The sequence below is a fragment of the Biomphalaria glabrata genome, chromosome 3 (genome assembly GCF_947242115.1).
Source record: "Biomphalaria glabrata chromosome 3, xgBioGlab47.1, whole genome shotgun sequence".
Lineage (NCBI taxonomy): Eukaryota > Metazoa > Mollusca > Gastropoda > Planorbidae > Biomphalaria > Biomphalaria glabrata.
The window spans coordinates 40,859,282-40,876,263 of NC_074713.1; the positions used below are offsets into that span (position 1 = coordinate 40,859,282).

The window sequence follows — 16,982 nt, forward strand, 5'->3', positions numbered from 1 at the left end:
TTTCAAATCTCTAATAATTGTAAGATACTATTCAAAAAATTATTTTTATATACTGTTTTTTCAATAGTGTTTTTATGCACAATTTAAAATTAGTAATTTGATATACATAAAAGTGGAAACAGAATTGATAAATTTGATCCAAAGATGTTTTAACACTTGATTAAATGTAACATATACTAGAATACACTTACCGAATGGGGATTGTTGAAATTCAGAAAGTTGAATTGAAAATGCAACAAAATAAGGGAGTGGTAGGGCCAAAGTATTAGGTAAGATTTTGCAGGATGTAATAAGAAAGCACTCTATAGCACTGAAACAAATCAACGGGCAAAGCCGGTGGGTTGTATTATGTATAGATTCCAAGGTAAATAAATTTTTTAATTGCCACTAATTCCCGTCCTAGGGAAATATTGCTGACCACTCTGTATCGCCATTGAAGTGATATATGTCTATGCTGACTTCACACAAACGTCGAACATTAAAAATCCTCTAAAACAACTTTCCAACATACATGAACAAATCCAGACTGACAATATCAAGAGGAGAGAGGATAAATGCATGAAACTCTGTGGATTCCATTTGTAAAGTCTTATGTTAACTTCTAAACCTTTTGAAATTTGATCATTGACTCAGATAAAAGTTTGCAAGATGAAAATGTTGCATAATTCATTGCTTCAAACTTTTACCTATAGGAAGGAAGTTAATAGGACTGTAAAAAAAATGTGTTTGTGATCACCAAGTTAGTGTGTATTACAAACTTTCTTATAGAGTTTTATATTGTATTGGCACAAGTCTGCATGGGTAGTAGCAGGCAAGAAAATATTTTTTATAGAATTGCTTTAAAGCATTTTTTAAAAGGGGGACAACTGGCATATAAATGCAATGAAAAGCTGGTTTATTTCCCTTACAACATGAACATTGGAGAGACGATTGATATATACGTCCTGCTAGACAATTAGTCGCCCTTAATTAAGATTTAATTCATTGAACTCGAAGATAACCCTTATAATAAGAATTAATCATACGTTTTTCTAAATAAATCATGAAGATGCTAATGTTTTGGGATCTCCAACACATTGCTATAAAAAGTCAAAAACAGTGTTCCATATATATATAATATAATATATATATATAATACCTCTTCAATATATATAAGAAAGCAAAGTACACACTCAATATGCTATGACCATACATAAAGGGGGTTTTGAGTTTAACCCTCCCCCTTTCTGCGTGGTTTGATGCTAAAAATACCTCTTCACTATATAAAAAAAAAAGCAAATTACACACTAAAAAATCCATGAGCCTAGCCAAGCCAAGGGGGGTTTTGAGTTTAACCCTCTCCCCCCCCCCACTCCTCCAGAGGACTTTTTAAAAGTCTAAAACCCCTCCAGGTGGTTTTGAGTTTAAAATCCCCCTGCAGAGAGTTTTGAGGTTGAAAACCTCTCTTTTCAATATTATTCTAAAGCAAACTACAGTCACTAAATTCTATGAGCGTAGCTATGGGGGTTTTGAATTTGTAAAAAAAAAATTCCAGAGATTTTTTAAAGTTTAAAACCCCCAACAGATGATTTTGACGATTAAACTTCCCTTTTCGATATAAAATCTAAAGCAAATTACAGTCACCTAATTTCAAGAGCGTGGCCAAGAGAGGTTATAAATTTCTACCAGTGGCTGGATTCCATCAAAAAGTGCATTGAATAGTCATATGCCAAAATTGAAAAAAGACTAAATGTGGCTCAACAAAGATGGCTAAGACGGATTTAGGAGTCAGTCATAGAGATCGGGTCTCAATCCAGGAAATCTTATGCCGAACTGGGAGTCGACCCCTTAGTAAGGTTGTGACAGAGCGTCGCATGAGGTTTGCGGGACATGTCTCTGACAAAATGAATTACGCATAATAAGAGTTGCGATGACATGGATGTCATTATGAGGAAAAAGCTAACAGGGACATCCTAGTATAACTTGGAGCCACATGAAGGTCCTCAGAGCAGATGGGAAGAGGCTTTAGACATTGCCAGTGACAGATTTGTGTGTAAGCAGCTTGTCGTCTAATGCTCCGAAGGGCGTGGGGGTATATAAGTCAGTAAGAATGCACATTAGGCTTTTGAAATAAAACTTTTTATAGCGGGATAATGCACTGTAGATACCTCAGAATATGCATTTTGTTAGCTTTCAATACTGGTACCTGGAAATAGTGCTTGGCGGTGGGGAGTCTGCACTTTTTCCACTAACTTTAGGAAGAACTTATTCTAGGTGTCACAACATACATGATGCAAGATGTCACGATGTGTTGTGATGCCGGGGATTTTACTTGAATTCAATAGTTAACAAAAAATGAAGATCTAGAATCACAATTGACGATTCTTTGATAAAACAAAACTCTGGAACTTTATTTAAATATAACGTAAGTACAGCTTATGTACAAATTATAAATCAATGAGCATGAAACATATTACAAAGGCTTTTCAAACAGAGCTCTTAGAAACGTGACTATCTACAAGAACCTTATTATATCGACTGGCGTTACTTTCTTACTTTCCGCCAATTCTCTGGCGCTAACTCTTTTCAGAAAATGTCTTTGTTTAATTTCAAATCAACCAATAGATTTCAAACATACTAATCACGTCCCTTGGGTAAATCCTGACGTGCTGACAAGTGTCTAAATTTGAGGGGTAAATCCCGAGACTCATGTCGAGGGCTTATATTTCTTTACAAATGAGAAATGTACGCACAATTCTATAATGTGATCTGTGACATATTAACCCCCCCCCTCCATTTAGCATTTGTATGGTAATAGAAATGCTCATATGTATTAAAAATATTTAAATATACACAAAATACCATACATGAAATTATAGAAAAATGGTTGAGGTAACATATGACAAAATAAAGTCAACTTGGAGATAAAAAATATGTAAATGCAGTGAATAAAATTATTGATGACTTTGAATACCTGTCTCACTATTCAAGTGGTTATGAAAATGAGACAATGCCTGTCATGAACAATATCAAAAGTTGTACAAGGCATAATACTTGGATAAATTAAATCTTGAATTGAATAGGTTACTTCTCTTCATGGTGCCTTATGATGAAATTAAAATATGACATTATAACTCATTTGGTTAGTACTAATGTGAAAATGTGTACATGGAAAAATATATTGCATATGAAAAATTGACAGAAAAAATAATTGTGATAGTACATGACAATCTTCTGAGAAAATAATACTCAATGTGATATAAATCTCAATATGTGTGAAGCAATGAAAAATTCCAATTGTCTGTCATGTATCTGTACTATTATAATAGGATATATGCAATAATATTCGACCTGAAATAAAATACCTGAAATAAAATGCTCATGATTTAAAAATTAAAATGTCTGATGCATGTCATATGCAAAGATGCTGAAACATAATAAACAAAGTATCTTGAATGAGTGACTTTCCTCAGTGGGTTGCTTGGTGCTGAAATAAATACAACATCTGATATAGAACTCCTGTGGAAAAAATGAGTAGACAAATTAATTGATTAAGTACAACTGAATACTGTTCTTCCTTGACGAGTATGAATGATAATGGATCAAGTGGCACTAAATATGCTATAGTACATATGTAGAGTAGAAATGTAAAGTTCGGAACCCTTCTGAATTGCCGACATGGATTTGCATGTGCGTTTTCTAAACTTGAAGAAAAGGTCTTTCAGTTTATGAAGCTGTTGTCTCCATGTCATAATGATCTCACAGATTATGTCTGATTGAACCGCGTTTGAGTTTGGTGAAAATAAGAACTGTCCGAAACCAAAACTCAATTTTCTGGTTGATGAACTTTGACGCTGTAGAACAATGGTAGCAGAATGCTTTGCATTAGAATGTTCAATAGAGCAATGACTGAACATGTCTGAGTTCAATCGATCAATACAGCAATGTTGAAGAAGTTCATTTGTTCCTTTCTGAAGAAAAGTTGCCCCTTGAGTAGAAGGAGGATGAAACTTGGTGTTGTCAATGTTGTTGCTTTCTGAGTTTCTTTCAAATTGCAGTACTGGAAATGTTTCAGAAACACTGGTAAAGAAATCTGCATGGTCTGGAAACACTTTAATGTTCTTCACTGTTTGTAGTGCTATGTCATTCAGAGTGATGACTTTGGGAATGTCAATTTGATTTGATGCTGGTAATGAAACATCTATCTCAGGAATGGGTGTTGATGATGTTTCTTCTTCTTCCTCAGGAATAGTTGCTAAGCTTGTAAAATGTTCAACTTCTGCTTTGATGTCTTCATTATCTGTTTCATGGTAATGTTCAAACATATGAACATGAAATACTCTGGTAAACTTGTTGACATTGATTTCATAAAGCAGGTTTGAAATCTTTCTGGTGATGGTAAATGGACCTTGCCATTTGTAGAATAGCTTGTTACTCCAATCTGGTAACAGTAAATTGACTTGATCTCCTTGAGCAAAATATCTTGATTTCATGTGTTCATGTAATATTCTTTGACTTTCAATGTTCTTGGATGTAATGGCTTCTTTAGTTGACTCACATTCTTTCAGATGAGAAATACTTGTATGAGTGGTAGAGTCAAGTTGAAAAGTTTTTCTTTTGTCTGGTATAGCCAAAGTTGATTGAATAAAAATTTCTTTGTTATCTGCTTCTGATTCTGGTTCATGAGACTTGTCTTGATTGTAGCAGAAATGTTCAATGCATATCATAGTATTTGATGCAGATGCAGTCTTATTGAAGTCTTGATGTATGAAGTCATCTTCAATGGTTAGGGATGGGAAAGTACTAAGCAGGGATGGGCTTATATTGTCAGGTAGGGATGGACATGTAGTGGGTAGAGATGGACATGTAGTAGGCAGTGATGTCCCTGTAGATTTACTTGAGTCATGATGCATAGATTCATTGTTGTCAATTCTGACTTTGTAGTCTGGTTCATTCTTTGTTTTAGTTATGTTGCTTTTCTTTTGAGTTTGTTTCTTCTCACAATAATCATGTTGACAATGCGAACAATTATTAATGTATTTCTTGACATCTTTGGTCAAGCTAGGCCAATAATATTCTTTGGCAATTCTTTTCTTAGTACTTGTTACACTCATATGTTTGGTGTCATAAAATTCATGCTTTGCTTTGATTATTTGTTGTCTGTACTTCTGTGGTACATATATTTGTTCAATTACATTGTACTTGCGGAGAATATACTTCTTGAGAAATCCATCTTCGAGATATGCTGTACGCTTTCTTAATTGAACGTTCTGGTATATTCTTGTTAATGTTGCATCATTCTTTTGTTCAGCTTTGAATTCGGTATTTTTCAATTCTAATAATTCTCGTTTTAGTTCTTCTTGCCGTCTTTTGTCATCTTCTCTGTCTATTTCAGCTAATTTATTATCAAACCATATTTCTCGTTCATGTGAAGGAATATTGAGTTTTTCTGCTAAAGCTATGGCTTCACCTATTATGTCTGCTGTTAAAGTCATGTTACAATGTACTTTTGCTTGATATTCTTTTTCTTCCTGTCGATGAACCCATTCTTCTGGTTTAGGTACTTGTTTTTCTTTAGCTATGTCAAATAATTCTAACCATCTTTGTGTTCTTGTCTTTGGAGACATGTTGAAAAATATACTAACTTGGAATGTAGAAATATAGTAACGTTTTGAATATAACAAATCAATGTTAGTTATGCCGTAACTGGCTATGAAGTAGAACTTTGTTTTACAGTAGAAGTACTACTGGAGTCGTTGTAGGAAGTGTAGATGTATGGATCTATTGAGCCGAGTACTTTTTTTACTGGTTTAACAGTTGGTTAAATCTGGTCTTCTGTTTACTTTGTGCCAGACAAATGATTATTTACTGGTCTTCTTTATAATGCCAGTTATTTGATTTACTGGTCTTTTTTATAATGCCAGTTATTTGATTTACTGGTCTTTTATATTGCCAGTTATTTGCTTTACTGGTCTTTTATATTGCCAGTTATTATGTATATTGGTCTTATTCCTTTTGCCAATTACATATAATAATAGATTTCGTGAGTTAGACGTAACTCTAACGAAAATCTTTATAAAAGAATCATCGATAACCAACTGACCTGTTAAACACAGAAATTCTGTCCTCCGTTAAATAAGAATGAAGTTCCTTTGAAGAGTTTTAGAAATTGGTCCTAGATCTTGAATAAATTTCGTTAAAAGTTGTCCATGAACTTTTGTCCCGTCGGAGGTGCCAGATATGTCACAACATACATGATGCAAGATGTCACGATGTGTTGTGATGCCGGGGATTTTACTTGAATTCAATAGTTAACAAAAAATGAAGATCTAGAATCACAATTGACGATTCTTTGATAAAATAAAACTCTGGAACTTTATTTAAATATAACGTAAGTACAGCTTATGTACAAATTATAAATCAATGAGCATGAAACATATTACAAAGGCTTTTCAAACAGAGCTCTTAGAAACGTGACTATCTACAAGAACCTTATTATATCGACTGGCGTTACTTTCTTACTTTCCGCCAATTCTCTGGCGCTAACTCTTTTCAGAAAATGTCTTTGTTTAATTTCAAATCAACCAATAGATTTCAAACATACTAATCACGTCCCTATGTAAATCCTGACGTGCTGACAAGTGTCTAAATTTGAGGGGTAAATCCCGAGACTCATGTCGAGGGCTTATATTTCTTTACAAATGAGAAATGTACGCACAATTCTATAATGTGATCTGTGACACTAGGGTACAATAAACGTCTTCCGAAAGAATGAAGGGTCATAATGTAATAAAGATTAATTATGTGTGTGCACGCACACACACATATAGGCCTATACACACATATATATATATATATATATATATATATATATATATATATATATATATATATATATATATATAGGCCTACATATACCCCCCCCCCCCCGAAAAAAAATCCTGGTAACGCCCATGTCTCTATTAATTAGCAAACAAATTTAAGATATATATTTATTTATATGTAAATGGAGTCAGACTTCTTTTTTTTTTCTGAAAATCTATATACTTTTGGTTCTTGGATCCGGGGGCATAGGTCAAACGTTTGGCAAAGTCCATGTCTTCCTTTTCTTCTTGCTGTTTGACTTTCTATATGGAGACACTGGCCTATATTTAGTTTACTGCTTAACTGTTTTCTGGAGTTTTTTTTTTTAACACAGTGAACTTATGAAAATAAAGTTCGTCGCACCCTTGAAGGTACGAGAGATGGGCATATTACTTAGTCCGCTAAGTCTGCTGCTTCCTTTTGGAACTTTCACCGGAAGTTGCGTTCTTACAGTGCGTGAACTTGCTGATGGGCCAATGATGTTGTTTTTTTTTTTGGCAGCTCATGGCTGACCTCTTTGTCCAGTGGTACTTGAAATTTCCCCACTTTTCTTCAGGTTTGTGTCCATTCAGTGGAGACGGGGTGGGGCACATAACTAGTAGATTTAGTGTCAGACTCCTGAGGTGATGCCGACTAGCCTAAGGCTGTGTGCTTGGCGCGCGCTGAAATCATTGGCTTGCTCTTTCTTCGAACTGGAATTTTTTTTTATAGGACAAAAAAAAAAAAAAGTTTTTCAAACTTAACGTTTTAGACCGAAGCAAAAATAAGAACAACAACCCAAATGTTGATACTCGGTGGTTGGTTTGTAGGTCTAACTAGTACAACCAGTGTAGGAGTATTATACTCTTAATGTATAACTTGAACTAAACTTAAATTTGGACAGTCTTCCTTCTAAACAAACTTGAATATATATTTTTCAAATGACTAAATATACAGCTTCATCTTCAATGTAGATAATTGAAACAAGATGTAACTCACTCCAGAAAAAAAAAAGGGCACGTCTTTCTGTCGTACGTCTCGCGCTTGTTCTTCTCTTTTTTAACAGCTGATGTATGAACTTGAACTACGACAGACCGCCTTGTGATTTCATCCGAATCTCTTCAGCCTACACAACTAAACATCCGCCTTACTTTCCAAAGGATTACATCAGAAACACGAACACACCATAACAAAAACAAAACAAACCTATTTCAATTTACAGGCAAAATAGTTGACATTTCTAAACAATTCTATACGTTAAATGTTATGTGTATATATAGCCTATATTTTTTTGTTAACTTTATTTTTGCATTGGTTGTCACCTGGTCGTGTGCTTTGGATTGTCGTCCCGATGGTTTGAACCCTGCTCGCTTCCATTCACTGCGCCGTTCTGCAGGGGATTTGAACTACCATACGATACTCTTACACCTGAAGGAAGGCCAGAAAAAGTTGCCTATATAAAAAAACAAAACGAAATAAAAACTTGGTCAAAGACTTTTGTTCAATGGGAATGTTGACTACTATTCCTATTGGTGGTTTGTTGTAGTTCGTGTCGAGATGTTAGTCTTAGAGATCTAGTCAGGGCCGGATTTAAGTATGTGGAGGCCCTTACAATTTTTCGAAAGCTTTAATTGAGATTCACTTATTAATAATAATAGGCCCACTAAAATCTATAAGCCTGCAAAGTGTTACGAGAAAGAGGTATAGTAGGCCTACTTGTAGATTTATTCTCATTTTCCTTTTCATAAAATATTCATGAATTATATTTTAGTTTTAAAAAAAATAATACATTTTTGAGTTTGTGGAGGGTTAGGCGCTTATTCGACGCACTGCCATAAATCTGGGGCTGTATTAATATATTCCTTGCATGCTACAAACGGTCACTTCTTAACCATGACACTGTTGCCAGCCGAGTTAAAGTGTTAGCGGTTAAAATGCGAAAAGAATGTTGCACAAAAAACAACTAAAAAGTTTCTGACACGTCGAACTTCGGATATATTGTTAAATCTTTGTTAAATCTTTGTGGAGGCCCCTTTCTCGTGTAGCTCCTCCTGCCCTACCTTAAATCCGACTCTGGATCTAGTCATGTTAATAGTTAATACCTCAGTAACGACTGCCTCGTTTGAAGAAATACATGGGGTAGGTTTAAAAAAAAGTCCGCTGAGTGGCGCTAGTGTTTATGTACAAGTACTCGGAACTATTTGAGACGCGCCATGTTTATACAATAAATACATGTCAGTGTTGTCGTGCCGCTCACGGAGGAATCGCTTAGCTAACCATGGAACTATACTAATGGAACACCAGCTTCGAGATTTTATGATCAGAGTGCCGTCGCGCATCTTTTTTCGCGCACCATACCAATTTGAAAAATCGATGAGGATGCCAAAGAAGAAATTTACTCCGAGAGCCACTTGGATTGACCTTCATTGAGAGTAAAACTTCCCCACACTATATTTAATTAGATTTGTACAAACTTTATCCATTTTCTGAAGATACAATTTCCCTGAATAATGGATCGTCACAAAAGATTATTTTTTAAGGCCACTTCGTTAAAATAGGTGTTTCCAGTACTTCCTCATTTGGGTATTTTACACAAAATCTGGAATTATTTTTTATGTACATGTCATTATTATCATCTGTCCCGCGCAACCAAACCATCCACTTTTCCCGGTCACCAATGTTCTTAACAAGATATCAAGAGAGAGACGCTGGTCCATTATTTGCGTAGTCCAGCCAGCTTTTTTTTTTTTGACAACCTTTTTTCGTTCTCTCTCATGAAGGATATGTTTTGAAAATTAGTCTTACAAAATACAATTCCAAACCAACTCATGCAGTTATCGTCTTTTCACAGTATTGAGGAGTCATCATTTTTGCTAGCCAGAGTGTTAATTGGCAAAAGTGAAAAAATCATTTGTTTAATTTTTTAAAGTAAATATTCATAACTATATCTTTTATATAATAATATATTTTTAAAATAATAATCTTTTATATAGACATGTTTTAATAGATCTAATAAATGATTAACTCGGACCTACCAATATGGGTATATAAATACTTAAATCTGGGTATTTAAAATTTCGAATGCGAATTTTTTAAAAACCGAACTTATATATAGATCTAGATCTCTTGTATAATAGATCTATCTAGAATAATATAGATCTACAACACCTAGACTAAAGTTAAAGACTAAGGTCTAGATTTATTTAACGTTTTAAAAAAAATCAATAGATCTAATATAGACAGTCATGAGATCCACTCTATTTTATCTACAATCTAGATCTAGACCATACATGAGATCAATGATGAATATGAATATTTATAGATCTAGTCTAGACACCTAGATCTAGATCTATCGATCATCTAGTCTGTCTATAGTCTATAGCTTTAGACTTAGTATACACTTTTACAGTATATGAGTATACTCATACGAGTCATACTGGCTATACTATAGTATAGACTGACACTATAGTTAGTATAGTTAATACTTTTTAATAGTAGATCTATAATCTATCAATTCTATCTAAATCTAGACTTCACTTTCACATCACATTCACACGATTATTGATACAGACAATGAATGAAAAGAATGCAGTGGTTATACTTATTATACTTATAGTGACGATACTACTTATAGATCTACCAGTTGATAAACATCATCATCATAGATAATAATCTGCATCTATAATCATAGTGCCCTTTATTTAGTCAATATAGTCAAGTCAAGATAGTGGAACGTAAACTCGAAGGTTTAATACAATACGGTATGAGTCTATGAGTTAGTATTAGATTAATTATTTTGTTACTTTGTATGTGACAGTATGTCAATGTCTCAATTAAAATAATTAATATCATCAGCCATATCATTTTAAATATTTAAAAAGTAGACATAGATTTTTATTATATTATAAATAGATAGATAAGATCTACATATAATTTTACAAACTTTAGAAATGATTGATTTTATTTTTTATTGATAAGCCTTCTAGACTAGATCTAGCATCTCTAGCTAGACTCTAACATGTAGATCGTAGATCTTTGAATTGGATCGATATTCACCTTCCTAAATTGTCTCTAAAGTCTGTAGCTGATTTGAGAGGCCCAACGAGGCAAGACAAGTCTATTAGTACTCTGTCTCTTGATCTATCTAGTAGGCCTACTAAGCTAGTGCATTAGCCATAGTGTGGTCAATCTTAACAACTAGTCTTCTAGAATAATTAGATCTAGATCCAGTTTAGATTTAGAATATAAAAGTTTTTACTACCTAAAATACTAAATCTACTGATCTAAATTCTAGATATATATATCCAGTTCAGATTAGGAATATAAAAATATTCACTAGCTAAAATTCTAAATCTACTGATCTATACTTATTATGTTAGATATTATATGACATCTACAAAAATTATTATTAAGATATAATTATAGATTCTAGACTAGTTATATATGTACATAAAATATATAAATAAAAGATAAAATTTATGCAGGCCTAGGTCCCATAAATTTATAATTGATCCAGATCTATCAGTAAAAGTTACCTTCGATTGGCAGTTTTACCCAATCTAATCTATACAAGACAATTTATAATCCATGCCTTGCCTACACCCCATGTATATTAAATAATAGTTTCCATTCCATGCCATGCCCAGACCCATGAGTTCATGAAATAATAAATGATGTGGTGTCAAGTTGGATCTATCCCCTGAAATTCAGTACTTTCATATAAAACTGAGAGTATTCATTGAGAGTAAAACTTCCCCACACTATATTTTATTAGATCTGTATTTATTCATTAAAAATTAATTGTTCATTAACATTTACTTGAAGTAAAGATCAAAAACACAAATTCAATACATGATCAGCTCTCAATTCATGCAGATCACAGCCCATCACTTAAATGTATTTACTGTCAATTCTACACACTATTCATTTCAAAATGTTGCTTTAAATTGTTATATGACACAATCAAAGTACTGGTACCTCACATTGATGTAGGCCTAAAGCAGCTGAAATAATTACAAATTTTCATTCAATAACTTGTACTGTCATTTATTATCAGACGTGTTAAAACTAATGACCTGTATCATCATCATCATCATTGGCCTCCTTCAGTTGTAGAAAGACTAAGGTTTCATCTCAGAGCACACTTCCTCATGTGGCTGTGGAGCCCTATTTTGGAGAGACACTCCCGTCCACAGCACAGGTTAAGGTGGCTTTTGCTTCAGTGGTAGAGGAGCTGGCCGTTTTTCTTCCTGAGCTGAGACCCATGTACTTTCACTGTCCATAGCTTTCTTGGTCACTGTCTCTCTCCATCTGTTGCGGTCTAAAGCTATGTCTTCCCAATTGTCAGTATTGATGTTCACTGATTTGAGGTCACGTTTTATTACATCTATGTAATGGAAGTGAGGGCGACCAGTTTTTCTTGTGTCAGTAGTGTGTTAAAACTAATGACCTGTATATATAATTTATTAAGCAGGAGCATCAACAAATCTTGAACAATAATTGTCTACAGAAAAACTTTATTCTTATCCAAACAATATACATTTACAATGTATCCAAGAATGTTAATTTATATTTATACAAATCTATATGGCCTAAAGATTATAGTGTATTTTGATGTGTGAATACCAAGTTACATTATTACATGAAAATAGTGTACTAATTTTTTAAATATTCTGGGTAATAAAAATAAAAAACTAATGATACAATAAAATTGAAGCATTAGTCAAAAAAAGAAAAATTTCACTCAAGATCCATGTGAACTCTGCTTGAAAAAAATCATTTTGAAATTAATTAAAAAAAAAAATTATGGTTCTTTAGTCAATGGCAATTATTTAACAATTTCATGATTATCCATTCATTTCAATATACTTATAACTGAAAAATAATTCATAAGGTTTAGATACAACCATTTGAAATAATGATTATAATTTTTTTCTTAATTTGCTTAATTCAAATCTAATATAAACAAGATTTCCTCTGTCAAGAAACTTATGAGGGAACAACATGCATGTTCTTCTCAGTAAGGGAATTAAGAATATTTAATTGATGTTGCTTTTTTTTTTGCCAACATTTTAAACCTTTGCACCAGGTTTTAGTTTTAAGGAGAATGCACCATATTTTATATGTTTACTTTTGTTAGATTCTTATTTTTAATTTTAAAAAAGTAAAATTTCCCTTACCACTCATCCACTGCACTCCCTCTTGTTTTAATGGGGCTCAGATTAATAGTTTTCAAGTACAATATCAAACAGATTTAAAGAAATACTAAATCCAAACCTGTTGGCTGAATGACAGGATATACATAAATATGTATACAGCTTACAGTATAATATATATATATCTTAAATTAAAATTGGTCCAAGACTTTTATTTTGCAACATGATGGGATTTTCCTTTCTGGTGGTGCTATGCAGGAGTCCAAGAATCTCATCTTTTCTCATAACAGAAAGTTATCTAGTTATAAAAATAAATAAAAGGATTTAAAAAAAAAAAAAAAATATGTGTGACATATGTGTTGACCATGCTAAACGTATATATGTTATTAAGTATAGTTATATAATTTAGCCATTCTAAAAATAGTCTGTACCTAAAAGGAGCTACTGCGTTAATGTGTAGACATGGCCCTGACCTTAATAGTTATGAATTATTAGTATAGGTGAAGGCAGATGTTCAGTTAATGTGATGCACATTGAACTAATCTAAAAGCAACTATAACATATATTATGATTTACATTTTCATGGAAAACTAGTTTTTCAAAAATACAAGTACTTCAGCTTATGAGAAAAGTACATAGGGAAAAATTGCAGTACCTTACCTTTAAGAGGTGCAACCAATCAGTGACTTTTCAGGAATGCATGCCTTTTTCTTGCATTTCCAAACATAACTGTAATTATACAATTAGGCATATTGGTTAATTTCTTTTGAAAACATTAAAATAAAAAAAAATATTATTAAATTGAAAACGTTGTTGTATCAAACATACAAATTATCAGACAATTTTGCCTAATTTCATCTAACAGTTTATTGTAAAGGAATGGCCTGCACAACAGCCAAGGTATATTAGGCATTCATGAAAGATGAATGTGCTTAAGACTGTTATAAATAAAAAAAAAAAACTAGAGAAAAATGTTAAATTCCATCCCAGATATTTGGATGTTGCTTGACCATGAAAATCACACAATACATAAAACATCTATTAGATAACTAAAATAAAAATTGTATAGTAGTACTTACATTAAATATTGAATGGATCCCAATATTATTAATGTCTGCCCAGAGAGTAGAAATAGTATAAGTATGATCCTTGAGCCATTCTGGTACATCATCAGAACTGGTTGCCATGGTTATCTTATCTTATATAATACAGACGTTACTTCAAAAAAGAAGATGATTACGTCCTACTTGTTAATAACTGAAACATTACAAACATTTTTTTAAATTTATAATTTATCACAGACTAGAATAGAAATGTTGCCAGGAAAAATACCAATGGTTAGAATACACCTGATGCTACTTTTGTAGCCTTATTACTGGTTAAAATGCACCAAAACTTCATTAATTAAATCTGATAAGAAACATATATGTATCACACAAGTCCAAGTTTATCAGAGTGTCATAGCAAATAATTAACTAGATATGTGAGTTTTATATGAAAGTACTGAATTTCAGGGGATAGATCCAACTTGACACCACATCATTTATTATTTCATGAACTCATGGGTCTGGGCATGGCATGGAATGGAAACTATTATTTAATATACATGGGGTGTAGGCAAGGCATGGATTATAAATTGTCTTGTATAGATTAGATTGGGTAAAACTGCCAATCGAAGGTAACTTTTACTGATAGATCTGGATCAATTATAAATTTATGGGACCTAGGCCTGCATAAATTTTATCTTTTATTTATATATTTTATGTACATATATAACTAGTCTAGAATCTATAATTATATCTTAATAATAATTTTTGTAGATGTCATATAATATCTAACATAATAAGTATAGATCAGTAGATTTAGAATTTTAGCTAGTGAATATTTTTATATTCCTAATCTGAACTGGATATATATATCTAGAATTTAGATCAGTAGATTTAGTATTTTAGGTAGTAAAAACTTTTATATTCTAAATCTAAACTGGATCTAGATCTAATTATTCTAGAAGACTAGTTGTCAAGATTGACCACACTATGGCTAATGCACTAGCTTAGTAGGCCTACTAGATAGATCAAGAGACAGAGTACTAATAGACTTGTCTTGCCTCGTTGGGCCTCTCAAATCAGCTACAGACTTTAGAGACAATTTAGGAAGGTGAATATCGATCCAATTCAAAGATCTACGATCTACATGTTAGAGTCTAGCTAGAGATGCTAGATCTAGTCTAGAAGGCTTATCAATAAAAAATAAAATCAATCATTTCTAAAGTTTGTAAAATTATATGTAGATCTTATCTATCTATTTATAATATAATAAAAATCTATGTCTACTTTTTAAATATTTAAAATGATATGGCTGATGATATTAATTATTTTAATTGAGACATTGACATACTGTCACATACAAAGTAACAAAATAATTAATCTAATACTAACTCATAGACTCATACCGTATTGTATTAAACCTTCGAGTTTACGTTCCACTATCTTGACTTGACTATATTGACTAAATAAAGGGCACTATGATTATAGATGCAGATTATTATCTATGATGATGATGTTTATCAACTGGTAGATCTATAAGTAGTATCGTCACTATAAGTATAATAAGTATAACCACTGCATTCTTTTCATTCATTGTCTGTATCAATAATCGTGTGAATGTGATGTGAAAGTGAAGTCTAGATTTAGATAGAATTGATAGATTATAGATCTACTATTAAAAAGTATTAACTATACTAACTATAGTGTCAGTCTATACTATAGTATAGCCAGTATGACTCGTATGAGTATACTCATATACTGTAAAAGTGTATACTAAGTCTAAAGCTATAGACTATAGACAGACTAGATGATCGATAGATCTAGATCTAGGTGTCTAGACTAGATCTATAAATATTCATATTCATCATTGATCTCATGTATGGTCTAGATCTAGATTGTAGATAAAATAGAGTGGATCTCATGACTGTCTATATTAGATCTATTGATTTTTTTTAAAACGTTAAATAAATCTAGACCTTAGTCTTTAACTTTAGTCTAGGTGTTGTAGATCTATATTATTCTAGATAGATCTATTATACAAGAGATCTAGATCTATATATAAGTTCGGTTTTTAAAAAATTCGCATTCGAAATTTTAAATACCCAGATTTAAGTATTTATATACCCATATTGGTAGGTCCGAGTTAATCATTTATTAGATCTATTAAAACATGTCTATATAAAAGATTATTATTTTAAAAATATATTATTATATAAAAGATATAGTTATGAATATTTACTTTAAAAAATTAAACAAATGATTTTTTCACTTTTGCCAATTAACACTCTGGCTAGCAAAAATGATGACTCCTCAATACTGTGAAAAGACGATAACTGCATGAGTTGGTTTGGAATTGTATTTTGTAAGACTAATTTTCAAAACATATCCTTCATGAGAGAGAACGAAAAAAGGTTGTCAAAAAAAAAAAAGCTGGCTGGACTACGCAAATAATGGACCAGCGTCTCTCTCTTGATATCTTGTTAAGAACATTGGTGACCGGGAAAAGTGGATGGTTTGGTTGCGCGGGACAGATGATAATAATGACATGTACATAAAAAATAATTCCAGATTTTGTGTAAAATACCCAAATGAGGAAGTACTGGAAACACCTATTTTAACGAAGTGGCCTTAAAAAATAATATTTTGTGACGATCCATTATTCATGGAAATTGTATCTATTTTATCAGATAGTCAGAAAATGGATAAAGTTTGTACAAATCTAATTAAATATAGTGTGGGGAAGTTTTACTCTCAATGAAGGTCAATCCAAGTGGCTCTCGGAGTAAATTTCTTCTTTGGCATCCTCATCGATTTTTCAAAATGGTATGGTGCGCGAAAAAAGATGCGCGACGGCACTTCGACTCTCTTTGTCTTTGTAAAAAACTCGAAGCTGGTGTTCCATTAGTATAGTTCCATGAGCTAACATCGTCTGGCGTCAGTGTGGGGGTTAATGTTATGC

The 16,982-nt window shown here is 32.5% G+C and overlaps 1 long non-coding RNA gene across 1 annotated transcript; it reads right to left on the reverse strand.

Moving 5' to 3' along the window:
* Nucleotides 1–12,321: 12,321 nt before the first annotated feature.
* LOC129924900 (uncharacterized) lies at nucleotides 12,322–16,666 on the reverse strand. The gene is made up of 4 exons (XR_008776778.1): nucleotides 15,430–16,666; nucleotides 14,057–14,234; nucleotides 13,638–13,706; nucleotides 12,322–13,275 (listed from the first exon to the last, which is right to left on the reverse strand). It is a non-coding gene; the product is annotated as an uncharacterized LOC129924900 (long non-coding RNA).
* Between the last annotated feature and the right edge of the window lie 316 nt (nucleotides 16,667–16,982).